This window comes from Protopterus annectens, chromosome 1.part1 (assembly GCF_019279795.1).
Source record: "Protopterus annectens isolate FY-2018-M chromosome 1.part1, PAN1.0, whole genome shotgun sequence".
Taxonomy (NCBI): Eukaryota; Metazoa; Chordata; order Ceratodontiformes; family Protopteridae; genus Protopterus; species Protopterus annectens.
The window spans coordinates 1,339,221,736-1,339,234,092 of NC_056726.1; the positions used below are offsets into that span (position 1 = coordinate 1,339,221,736).

Here is a 12,357-nt window from a genome sequence, read left to right on the forward strand (position 1 = left end):
TTACTGACAGTTGTTTTCAAACATGGAGGATGAATTGATAGTTTTATGTAGTAAAGGTATCCCATCCAGTAGGTAGGGCTTGTATTTTTAGTTGTATTAACAGTTTCATCCCAAGTGTATATGGAATTCTTTGAGTGACGAGACTGAGTCTGCCTCACCCCCAGCCTTACTCAGTTGTGGAGATAGCACCATTCCATTATGTTTGCTGCTCACTTCAAATCTCTTGCTTCCCCCACTACCTCCTCTCCCTGGTGGTACTGTGTCTTGGAGGCTACTCTGGGCATAACCCTTCAGTGAATGTATGTCATGCTTCAGGAAAAAGAAAGCCTTTCAGCCATTTTTGTTATGAATTCCCACCACATCTGGGGAGAGGTCCAGAGAAACTGGGACCATCAAAGCATGACCACTTGAGGTTTTCTGTTTAAGCCCTACCTTTGTGTTGACAAACTGGATTAATGTCACTTAAGTGGGCATGCAATGGCTGCATGCAAGAAATGCCCCTACTGTTTTGTGACATGTGCCTCTTTGCCTGCCCATCTACTGTAGCACCTTTTTTTTTGCCACAGTCCCAGTGCCATGACTTAAATTCAGAATTGTGTGATCTGACCACTTGTCTTTCCAACACACTACCACTCCCTTCTTCTTCTTCTTCTTCTTCTTTCGGCTTTTCCCGGTTAGGGGTCACCACAGCGGTACATGTGTCCACTCATGATTGGCTGTGGAGTTTTATGGTGTCTAGTTGGCAGCCCAGCGCCCAACCTTCCACAGAAGGCACGTACATGCACACACTCACACCTAGGGCCAGTTTAGAGTGTCCAATCCACCTACTGCATGTCTTTGGGATGTGGGAGGAAACCCACGCGACCACAGGGAGGACATGCAGACTCCGCACAGAAGGCACCCCAGCTGAGAATCGAACTGGGGAACCTCTTCCTTCCTGGAAAAGGTGAACAGGCAATGTGTCTTCATTCCTCTTCCCCCACCTACCAGCTCCAATACGTGCCCAAAGTTTTAGTCAGACTTTGGTCACTTGGGTTGTACTGTGAATTTTATCCCTGTATGCCAGTAGAGTAGGCATTATTTCATATTTTCTGAACAATTTGAAATGTGGTGTGGGAAATTTGGTGTGACATATTCAAAAACAAAATGACAGACATTTAGTTTGTGTATGAAAGCTTCACATTCATCAGCTTTTATTAACTTTTCAAAAAAAAAAAAAAAAACAACTTCCAGAATTTAAAACAAACTTCTGTCAGTGCCAAGGCCATTTTACTTTCAGGCATTGTCATTTAGGATTGCTAATATGAAGTGTCTTGCCAGAATACAAAAACAAAAACATAATTTTGGTTTGTATTCCAAAAATGTGTGTAATTAAATTTTTGGTTGAAAATATGAAACAGGTAAGGTGTGAACTTGCAGTTGTGATGCTGAGCGCATGGTCATAGTTTTTGATAATTTCAATTTTCCTTTTTCAACCATGTCTTATTTACACACATTTGTTTATGTACGTACATGTGTGTGTGTGTGTGTGTGTGTGTGTGTGTGTGTGTGTGTGTGTGTGTGTATGTGTGTGTATTTACTTATTTGCATTTGTTTACTGGTAAAGCCACTTTTCTTTGGAGGTCTGGGGAAGAAGTAAAATCTCACAGAATTATAGAAACAACTTTTCATGAAGCTTAAGCATCGAGATGAATAAGTAGTAGCTTATGATGTTATAATGATTAAGGTGTTTACCTGATAATCACAAGGTATAAGGTTTGATTCTCATCTTTAAAGGGAAATTGGCCAAAAGGTCAGTTAGATTAGTACTTACCTGTGAACCTATGTGAAAATAGTGCATGCATGATAAGGGCACAAACATTTAGGTATTCCATTTGACTATATAGGACAAACCCGAGCTACAGATCTCATGTCAGGTATGAAATAGGCTAACACTGATATAATACAAAAACACATGCATTTATAACATATTTAAGAGCAGAGGGCGCTTTTAAAAAGACGGAGGGTATTATAAATTCAGTGGAAGAATGAAGTGGTTTCATTTTCCATGGAAATATAACATTAGCAGTACATATTTGTAAGCAGTGCATATAATTTAGATGAATATTTACATATAAAAAGACAATAAGAATACACATTATTTTGTGGCAAAAGTACAGTGGCAATACCAGTTTGTTTTTGGTGTTTATGTAATGCAGCTTTGAAATATACAAGACCTGAAGACAGTTTAATAAGTATTGTGATCTGTTGTTTTGATACATATACAAAATATAGTGAATCCCCATAAAAATATGATTTTTGTGTAAATGTTAGATTCTGGTGTAGAAACCAGAATTGTTTACATGGTGTATACTATTAAATTATTTTGCTTATGACAAGTCATATTTATGTTCGGTGCGAGATATTATAGGCAATTTTAAGATGATGGTGCAACAGAACATTGGGTATCTCTAGCTAGTCAAGGTTGTTTTTTTTTTTTGTTTGTTTTTTTTAAGGACAGGAAGAACTAACATCCTAGAAAAATGCTATGGTGGCTGTAAAACTTAGAGTAAATAAAACAAATGCATTTATGTAGGGGGGCAAGCTCCCCACACCCATGCTACTTATATATATATATGTATGTATATATATATGTGTGTGTGTGTATATATATATATATATATATATATATATATATATATATATATATATATATATATATACACTAACTCTGAGATCGCACTACAGTGGTGGAAAGGGAATATTCCCTTATCCTCACTGTACCACGATCTGTAACTCTTCGGTGTAGTGTTATTCACGAAGGTGCATTTTCATGTAAACTACTATGTTCTGTAGTCCTGTCTCGCCTTCATTCTTACTGATGGGATCAAAGCCGATCCACTGCTCCAACTCGGCCTGTTTACAAGCTCGAAGTCTTCTAGTTGGCTCGTGGCTATGTAGGTATCCCATGGTGCACCAGTACAGTCCCCAGATCTCATTTGCCGTGTCAACAAGTTCGGATGTGCTTCTTCTTGGCCGTGGCTAAGTCTTACACATTTTGTTCAAATATTTGGATAAATCTTCTATTTTCACATTTTGATAGTGTTATATAGCATTGTATAGCTATAGTTAGTGTAGTGTTTGCAGTTAGAATAGTTAGCGTTTATTAGAGCGCCCTTTGTGTGCAATTTCTTAAGTACAGTTGGCCGTTGGCCTTATAGTACTTGGTATCCTGTGTGCCAGTTTTCACTTGGTTGATTTTTTATATTTATATATTTATATATATATATATATATATATATATATATATATATATATATATATATATATATAGACTCCTATACCTATATTACTGTTTTCATACTTTTGATATTAGTAGTTGTAGGCGCCTTTTGCGCGTAGTTTAGGCTGTGTGTGCTTGTTTAAATACTATAAGCATAAATTTTTGTGGCACTTTCTACTTGCTGATTTTTCCTGTTATTAGTGTTGCAGACAGAACGAGGTTCTGTTGACCTTGTTCCTTGTGTTTTCCACAAATTAGAACTGTATTCCTGTTCTGTTGTGTGTGCTAGTCTATGTACTTGTTTCTGTACCCCCTAGGTCCATTTTAGTTAAAGGACCTAGTTTTCCCTGTCTTTCCTACCCTGGTAGGCCCATTTAAGTTAGAAGACCTAGTCCTCGTGGTGTTTCTTTACCGGTTCCTATAGGGCTAGGCCCGTTTAAGTTAGAGGACCTAGTCCTCCCACTTTCTTTCCTCGCTGTGTGTGTGTGTGTGTGTGTGTGTGTGTGTGTGTGTGAGTTCATCTTCTGTGAGATGTCTAAGGAAGGCAAGGACCATAAGCCATCTGGCTTTAAAAAATGCATAAAATGCTCACAGAAGATGTCCATAACGGATGGCCACAGTAACTGCGTTTACTGTCTTGAGGCCATCCACTTACAGGAAACTTGCTTATTTTGCCAATCTTTTAGTGCTAGGGTCTTGCAAGAAAAGAAAAATAAGCTCATTCTAAAAGGTCTCCTAAAGCCTTCTTTTGAGGAAGATCTGGCTAGGTCTTCCTCCTCTGCTAGATCTCAGTGATCTAAAAAGGAAAAGTCCAAATCTTCTAAGAGCCCCCCCCCCCTTGTCGCCGGCTGGTGTCTTAGAGCCGCTTCTTAAAATTACTAAGCCTGACAAAATTACTGTCTCATCGGCCCCACTGAGTTCGGAGCCAATTGATAGTTTTACTACTGTGGTTACAGGGTCGGCACCAAGTAGTTCGGAGCTGACCACTGAGAGTGTTCAACAGAGCCAGTCTATGGACCCTTTACCGGTCTCCCCTATATTAAAGTCACCCATACTGCAGAGATCACGTTCTCCTACTCTGTCCTCCATGTCTTCCAGGAGTTTATCGGAAGAAGATATGGAGAGGGTAGTGTTGAGACTTCTGAAGTCTCTGCTGTGCAGAGAGAGTAGGAGCTGAGACAGAAGTAAGTGCCCTAGGGGGGAGAGTGTTGGTACCCCTGGTAGGAGCTGATGATCGGGGCAGCACACTCCTCATCATCTCAAATGCCAACCTCTCCAGCTCCGAGGAGGCTGAGGATGCCATCGGTTCCAGAGCCATCGGCTCCGAGACAGACGTAGGGTCCGAGCTCACCCTCACCAACTGCCTTACCTAAATTATTGTCGGCTCCGACCCAGTCAGTTCTGGGGCCACTTGAGTCTGTCTCCCCTTTGATGATTCCTCCTCTGAGCTATGCTGGTCTTTCAGAGCCGGAGTGTTTGGTACCGCTGCTCCCCCTGAGGTTGTTTCGGAGCAGAGTTCCGCTCTGACACACTGTGTCGTCCATGGTGTCTAGGAGCCGAAGCTCCCTGGTAGGCCCTGACAGGGACACCTGGAACTGAACCCCTTCGGTTCCAAGCCTTCCTCTCGGAGAGTCGGAGAGGGTGAGCTCAGACCCTACGTCTGTCTCTGAGCCTCTGGAACAGATGGCATCCTTGGTCTCCTCGGAGCTGGAGAGGTCGGCATTTGAGATGATGAGGAGTGTGCTGTGCCAATCATCACCTCCTACCAGGGGTACCGACACCCCCCCCCCCCCAAGGGCACTTACATCTGTCTCAGCTCCTACTCTCTCTCTCTGGACAGCAGAGACCCACAGCCTCAGGAGCCACCTGCTGGTGGCCCCCACTCTTCCGAGACCTCCTCTGAATGTCCTTCCGAGGAGCCCCCATGGAAGAGAACATGCAAGAGGAAGCATGTAGATTCCCGGGATGAGTCTCTTACCTCAGACACTGACCTCAAGGAGTCAGAAGGGTCCCCCAAGTCGTCCTCTGATGATGTTTCCTTTGTAGACATCCTGGAAATCCTTAAGCAGAGGTGCGGCTGGCCCACTGTCACCCCTTCTGATGAGGAGTCAGTGTACCTGAAGGCTTTCGGGTCTCAACCATCAGCCTCTTTGGTGTCTCCACCCTTTGAACTGATTGAGCTAGTTAGTCGGAAGGTGTGGGATATTCCTGATGCAGTGGAGCCAGTCCCCAGGAGACCAAATAAGTTTCTTTCTGCACCCAGGAAAAGAATTTTTGGCTAAAGGTGTTCCCGTAGATGCCATGGTGGTGGCGGCAGCCACTAAGAAGGAGCTAGCGGAAACTTCTTCTGCTCATCTGCCGAATAAGGAGTCTCGAACGATGGACAGATATGGAAAGCGTATCTTCTTGTCAGCGGCATTTACTTTTAGATCGCTGAACTACCTTACACACTTCACGAGGCTTCAGAGAGATCTCCTTAAGGAGTTAGGAGATTCTCTACAAGGTACATGTACTGAGGGAGTCCCTGACAAGGTGTCTGCCCAGTTGTCCACCTTGAACTCTATTGTCAACTCGTCCATGAGGCTTATCTCGTATGTAGCCAATGGAGCGAGTGGAGCAGCGGGTTCAGGAATTTCCCATAGACGTCATTCCTGGATGCGTTTGTGTAATTTTGCGGAACTGTTCAAGTCTACCTTTACCAACTCCCCTTCGACGTTTCTTCATTGTTTGGACCCAAGATAAAGGACACACTCACTCAGTGCAAGCAGGAGGGAAAAACACTCTGCCGTGGGAGTTCGTTTTGCTGTCCCCTCTAGACCATACCCTAAGGGTCAGAGAGGTGGTAAAATGTGGTTCAAGAAGTCCCAGAGGTTTTTCCCAGATGCACAGGGTGACTCCTCCTTCAGAGGCAGAGGAGGAGGAGGAGGAAATGATAGACAGCGCCCTAGAGACAGGGGCGGACTGCAAAACCAGGGAGGCAGTGATTCATTTTGGGCCCGGCCTTACCAGCGCTCCTGGGTCCCGACTGCTTCTCTGGAGCCAGTCGGGGGGGGGGGTCACATTTCTTTGTATCCAGAAGCCTGGCTAAGTATCACTCAAGACAAATGGGTACAAAAAAATATTACCAGAGGTTATGCCATACCCTTTTCTCTGCCACCCTATGTTCCCAAGAGGATCCCGGATGTTCCACCCAATCACAGGGATCAGGCAACTGTGGAGGCCAACAAGTTGCTGGCAAAAAGAGTCATCCAAACCGTCCCAGCAGACCAAATAGGATCCGGAATTTACTCCAAATTCTTTTTTGTGCCAAAATGTACAGGGGACTGGAGGCCCATCTTGGACCTCAGCAGATTGAACGAATCAGTAAAGAAGCACAAGTTCCGGATGGTGACACTGCAGTTTATTCTCTCATTGCTAGGAAAAGACACTTGGATGTGCTCAGTAGACCTCCAAGATGCTTACTATCACATAAAAATGGTCAGGGCGTCAAGGAGTCATCTACACTTCCGGCTGGGAGCCTGTCATTACCAGTTTCGTGCTGTGCCTTTTGGTCTCACCACAGCCCCCAAGGTGTTCTCCAAGTGTATGGCAGTAGTGACAGTTCACCTGAGACATCGAGGATTCCAGGTGTTTCTGTATCTGGACAACTGGCTCCTGACCGCCCCCACCAGGCATCTACTTCTTCAGACCAGGGACACTACCATTCAACTTTGTGCCTAGTTGGAGATTTCTATCAATTGGGAAAAATCTGCATTACTGCCCTCTCAATTTGTGAATTTTATAGGCACAGAGATAAGCACAGTAGACATGTTGGTTCATCTGCCAGTAGAAAGGGCACATAATCTGGTTCTTCAAAGTCAACTTCTTCTCCCCCTATGAAAAGTCAAGGCCAAGCCTATTCTGAAGCTTCTAGGGACCATGGCTTCCACCATACTACTAGTGCTGCCAGCCAGACTACACATGAGAGTTCTTCAGTGGCTGCTGTCATCCCAGAGGTTTTTTCAACACCTACCATTATCTCATCACATATTGCTGACAGACTCTTGCAAGAAGGACCTCATTTGGTGGACTCAACCCAACCAGTTAACCACAGGCACTTAATTTGTCCCTCGCCAACCCATTGCCACTATGACCATGGATGCCTCACAGAAAGGGTGGAGGGGGCATTATCTAGGCAGGACTATCCAAGGCACATGGCAAGATCATGAGGCTCACTTGCATATCAACGTTCTAGAGATGAGGGCGGTGCTCCTGGCGTTGCAAGCACTTCACGACCTTCTGCCTCTTGGGACGATTGCGATACAATCAGACAACATGTCGGTAGTGTGGTATATCAACAAACAAGGCGGAACCAGATCATACCCACTTTTGTCGAGAGGCCATTCGGGTTTGGAAATGGGCGATATCTTCCCAGCATTTTCTGGTGGCAGTGCACATTCCAGGGACAACCAACGTGATAGCCGACAAGCTCAGCCGGGCAATCTTGATGCCTCACAAGTGGTCTCTGAAACAAGAAGTAGCGGAGCAGATTTTCTGCAGATGGGAACAGCCTTGCTGCGATCTCTTTGCCAGCCCGATCAATGCCAAATGCAGCAGCTATTTCTCCCTCATCCCTCCTCCGGGGGAGTCACTGAGAGACACACTTGTTCACGATTGGCCCCTGGGTTTCCTTTATGCTTTTCCTCTCCTACCCAAGGTTGTTCAAAAAAGCGAAACAGCTGGGAATCAAAACTGATCCTCATTGCTCCTTACTGGCCTCGTCAGGTTTGGTTCCCCTTTCTCAGGCCTCTTCTCCTAGATGATCCTTGGATTCTGGACGCAGTGCCGGATTTCTTGACGCTCCTGTCAGGCTCACTTCATCCCGCGTTACACACCCTCTATTTGACAGCTTGGCTACTCCAGTTCCATCCCTAGTCAGGCTTCACGACTTCTCACCCTCCATTACTCATATCCTAACGTCCTCTCATAAACCCTCCACTAGGAGACTATATTCCAGTAAATGGAGGAGATTCTCTATCTGGACTGAGAAAAAGAATGTTGACCCTTATACTGCCTCCATTCTGGTGGTTTTGGAATTCCTGTCTGAGCTTTTCCACCAGGGATCTGTGGCTGCCACTATCAGGATTTAATTGGCAGCAATTTCTAATTTTCATCTAGGCATACAAGATTCTAATCTGATGTCACATAGGCTGTGCAAAATTTTCCTCAAAGGTGCCACTTTAAGACCCCCATTTCAAGAACCTGTTGCTTCATGGGATTTGAATTTTGTGCTTTCCAAATTGTCGTCTCTGCCCTTTGAGCATTCCCATTCATCGCCTTTGAAATTTCTGTCTTGGAAGACTTTGTTTCTGGTGGCTGTCACATCTGCCAGAAGGGTGTCCGTTACAAGCACTATCTGTAAAACCCCTTATCTGATTTTTCACAAAGACAGAGTATCTCTTCGTACTAATCCATCCTTTGTCCCAATGTCTGTTCCCATAGCACTTTGAACCAATCCATTGAACTTCCGGTGTTCTTCCCAAATCATTCCAATGCAGCAGAATACAGGTTTCATCAGTTGAATGTTCATAGACAATTATGTTTTTATTTGCACCGGACTAAGGAATTCAGATCAATTATTTATTTCCTTCTCTGAATCCAGGTCAGGTTTACCAGTGTCCAAAGTGACCCTCTCAAATTGGATACCTAACTGTATAGCTTACATTTACACTGAGGGTAGGCCTTTACCTTTCAAAATCAAGGCTCATTCTACGGGATCTCAGTCTGCCTCTGCAGCCTTTCAAGCCAGGGTCCCACTTGAAAATATCTGTGCAGCAGCAACTTGGGCTACCCCTCACATATTTATTACTTATTACAAATTGGATTTAACCTCCAGGGATAGAGCATTCTTTGGTTCCATGGTACTCAGGAGTATTTTTCCTTGAGCCACCCAAGAATAAGGTGCTAGGGACGCTGTCCCATCAGTAAGAATGAAGGCAAGATAGGACTACTCACAGTTCATCTCACCCTTCATTCTTACGAACCCACCCTCCTACCCCCATCCTGGAAGTACCTGGAGACAGAACAATATTGTTATCTTTATTCACTGGAGACCTTTTATTATTGGCTTCTTTCTGTATGTTTGTTATTATTTCTCCTAGTTAGCAGCAAACAGATCTGGGGATTGTACTGGTGCACCATGGGATACCTACCTAGCATGAACCAACTAGAAGACTTCGAGCTTGTAAATAGGCCGAGTCGGAGCCGAGGATCGTCTCCGATCCCATCAGTAAGAATGAAGGGCGAGATGGACTACAAACATGGAACGTTATGGTGAGTACATAACTTCTTTTTTGCTAAAGTTGCCTCATTTGTCTAACATTCACTAAAGCATAATTTCGATGGGTCGAAGTAGACCCATATATGCATACATATACTGAATGAAAATAAACGGAATGTTGTTATGGTTTGTTTTCTGTTCTAAGTAATCCAAGGCACCAGGGAATGTAGCCAGCCACTGATCAACCAAATTCACAACTTTATTCAGCCAAAATAAACAAAACATAAATGATCTCTATGAACAATACATTTTCATTTCATTTTATTGTTTTCTATTCTATTTTTGTATATGGATCTATGTATTTTTTAAAAAATATGTAATCTATAATAGACAGTTTTTTTTTTTTTTTTTAAGTATGTTGTAGTCTATGCTTGAATGCCCTAGACAAAAATAGTAATTACTAGACATGGTCCTGGAGACCACTTAGGACCCTAGCCCACTTTCCCAATTGTCTGGTTAAATGACTTGTCTAGAGTCACACAGCAGGCAAATGCAGGATGAGGGGATCAAACTGTGGACCTATCAGAAGCAGCTTGTAAACAGCTCATAGCCTCAGTCTTCTGCTCCAGCTGCCAGACTATTATTCATATGTAATGCTTTTTTCAGTCTCTATATTTTTGGTATGATACAAACTGCACTTTTTGTGTACCTCATCCATCTGTCCCCTTCCTTGTCAGGAAATCTGCCATGAAGAACTTCACAGGATAATGCAACTGTATAGGATATAAAGAACTAATTTATGTGCATAGAGGAAAGAAGGTAATTTTTTTAATTCATGTCTGGAAGAAAAGATAACAGATTTGTTGTTCTCCTTAAGAGTCTGCATCCAAAATCCCAATCTCAACTTATTTCTTGAGCGTCCTGCCTGGTGTCATCATCATTCCTTTCCACTTTGAATGATAGTTTTTTGCTTGTGCTATGTATAAGAGCCTTAACTGTGTTGCTCTAAAATACCCCTTCAAATTGGGCTATCCACAGCTTCTCCTCTGGTTGATAAAAATATGCCTGACCTGTGTATAAGACTAAAGGGACTAAAAACATTTTAATTGCTTGTATCTTAGTATTCATATCCATATGAAATGCTCACTGTTTTCAAACATACATTGCTTGCCTCTTTGTCCCCCAAAAGATATTCAACTTTTGTATACCCTATGAAGTTAGCTTGTGATGACAGTGATAGAACAAATGATTGCAGTAGCTTATTTTAGCTTGTATCTGTCAGACATTATACATTATCCCCATCTCCCAGCAAGCCACAACAGTGATCACTTTTACTGTGAGCTACTCAACTGCCCTTTTATCCATAGAATTACCCCTCCCAAAAAAAATATAAGCCACAACTGGTGATCACCTTTAATATCTGATTGCCAAAAGTAGTGTAAAAAACAGCTACAGTAATGTATTCCGTCTTACTACTATAGGGCATCCCACTTCCATCCTGATCATTGTAGAATGAAAAATAAAGACATAGGAGTGAACTGTGTTGTGGGCAGTGTGTATTTGTATCACTTCCCATGGATCTGTATGGTTAATAGACTAAAAATAAAGAAAATTGCATATATGCAAGTAAAAACTGGTCTTTAAAGATTGGACAATCTGCTATTCTCTTTAGTCTTTAGTAAAGTGACTTGAGATTTTTCTATTCCGTCACCAACCATGGAACTATAGTGTACAGTAGTGCAACCTTCCAAACATCAATCCATCTGTCTCAAATAAAAATATCAGTGCAGCACTCAAACTTTTGAAAGCAATCGAGGAATAAAGTCTGCATGAATACACTCACATTTTCATGACTGTCGAGATAGCCTTAAGAAATTCAGGAGTTGAATATGCACTTTTATGTTCCAAATGTGCTCAAACTGGCTATAACTTCTAATCACACTAATGACATGTTATCTGTTAGGTGATGGCATGCAGCCACTTGCCATGCAAGCCCTCAGCTCCTCCACTGTATGTTGTTCTCTTGCAAGAATTGACATGAGAACAGAGAGATCTGTAGCCCTGACACCTAAGAGGCACTTCAATCTACAGTGCCACACTTTCACAGAATTTTGAGTACAGTGTAGGAACAATGCATTGAGCTCAAAACATTCCAAAAATTGATAAGAAATAAGGGTGGAAAGTTCCAAAACGCACATAAAACAAACTGGCACAGATAAAAGAACGCTCCACATTAACGCTATTCTCCCAATACGTTTTCGTCATATAACTGACTTCATCAGATCAACACTCTAACCCCAACCTTTCTTTATATATATATACACACACACTAATTGCTCACATAAATCAATTAATAAATTATCAATCAATAAGATTTAAATTTAAAACATTTTAAATAAAAATAGTTTCTGTTAGAAACTTCTTGTTAAAAACACATTAATTTCCCTATTTTCAATTAGGTTAACATTAAACAATTATTATACATTTGCATTAAAATTAATTATAAAATAGTAATGAAAATGTAAAATAGATATATATATTAGTATAGCCCCCATTCTGAAATTAAGAGCAGCAAAATTATGAATAGATTTAAGTATTAGTTATTAATTTTCAATTAGACATTTGTATATTGCCCTCTTTTCTTGGTTTTCCATATACCTTGTGTGAGCAAAGGAAGTAAACTTTCTGAATTATAACAGTTTTCACATAATTTTATACAATATTTAAGAGTTTTTTAAGGTGAGAGACAGATTACTTTTGAAGAATTGTTCTATTGTATGGAATTTTAACAAACTGCCACTAGAGGGCATAGTTACTTCTTTTTCATGTTCTTTTA

General features: G+C 42.0%; 1 protein-coding gene across 3 annotated transcripts in view; it reads left to right on the plus strand.

Moving 5' to 3' along the window:
- Window positions 1-12,357, plus strand: part of HDHD2 (haloacid dehalogenase like hydrolase domain containing 2) — a 564,975-nt gene that overhangs the window by 303,143 nt on the left and 249,475 nt on the right. The gene's annotated exons all lie outside the window — the stretch shown is intronic.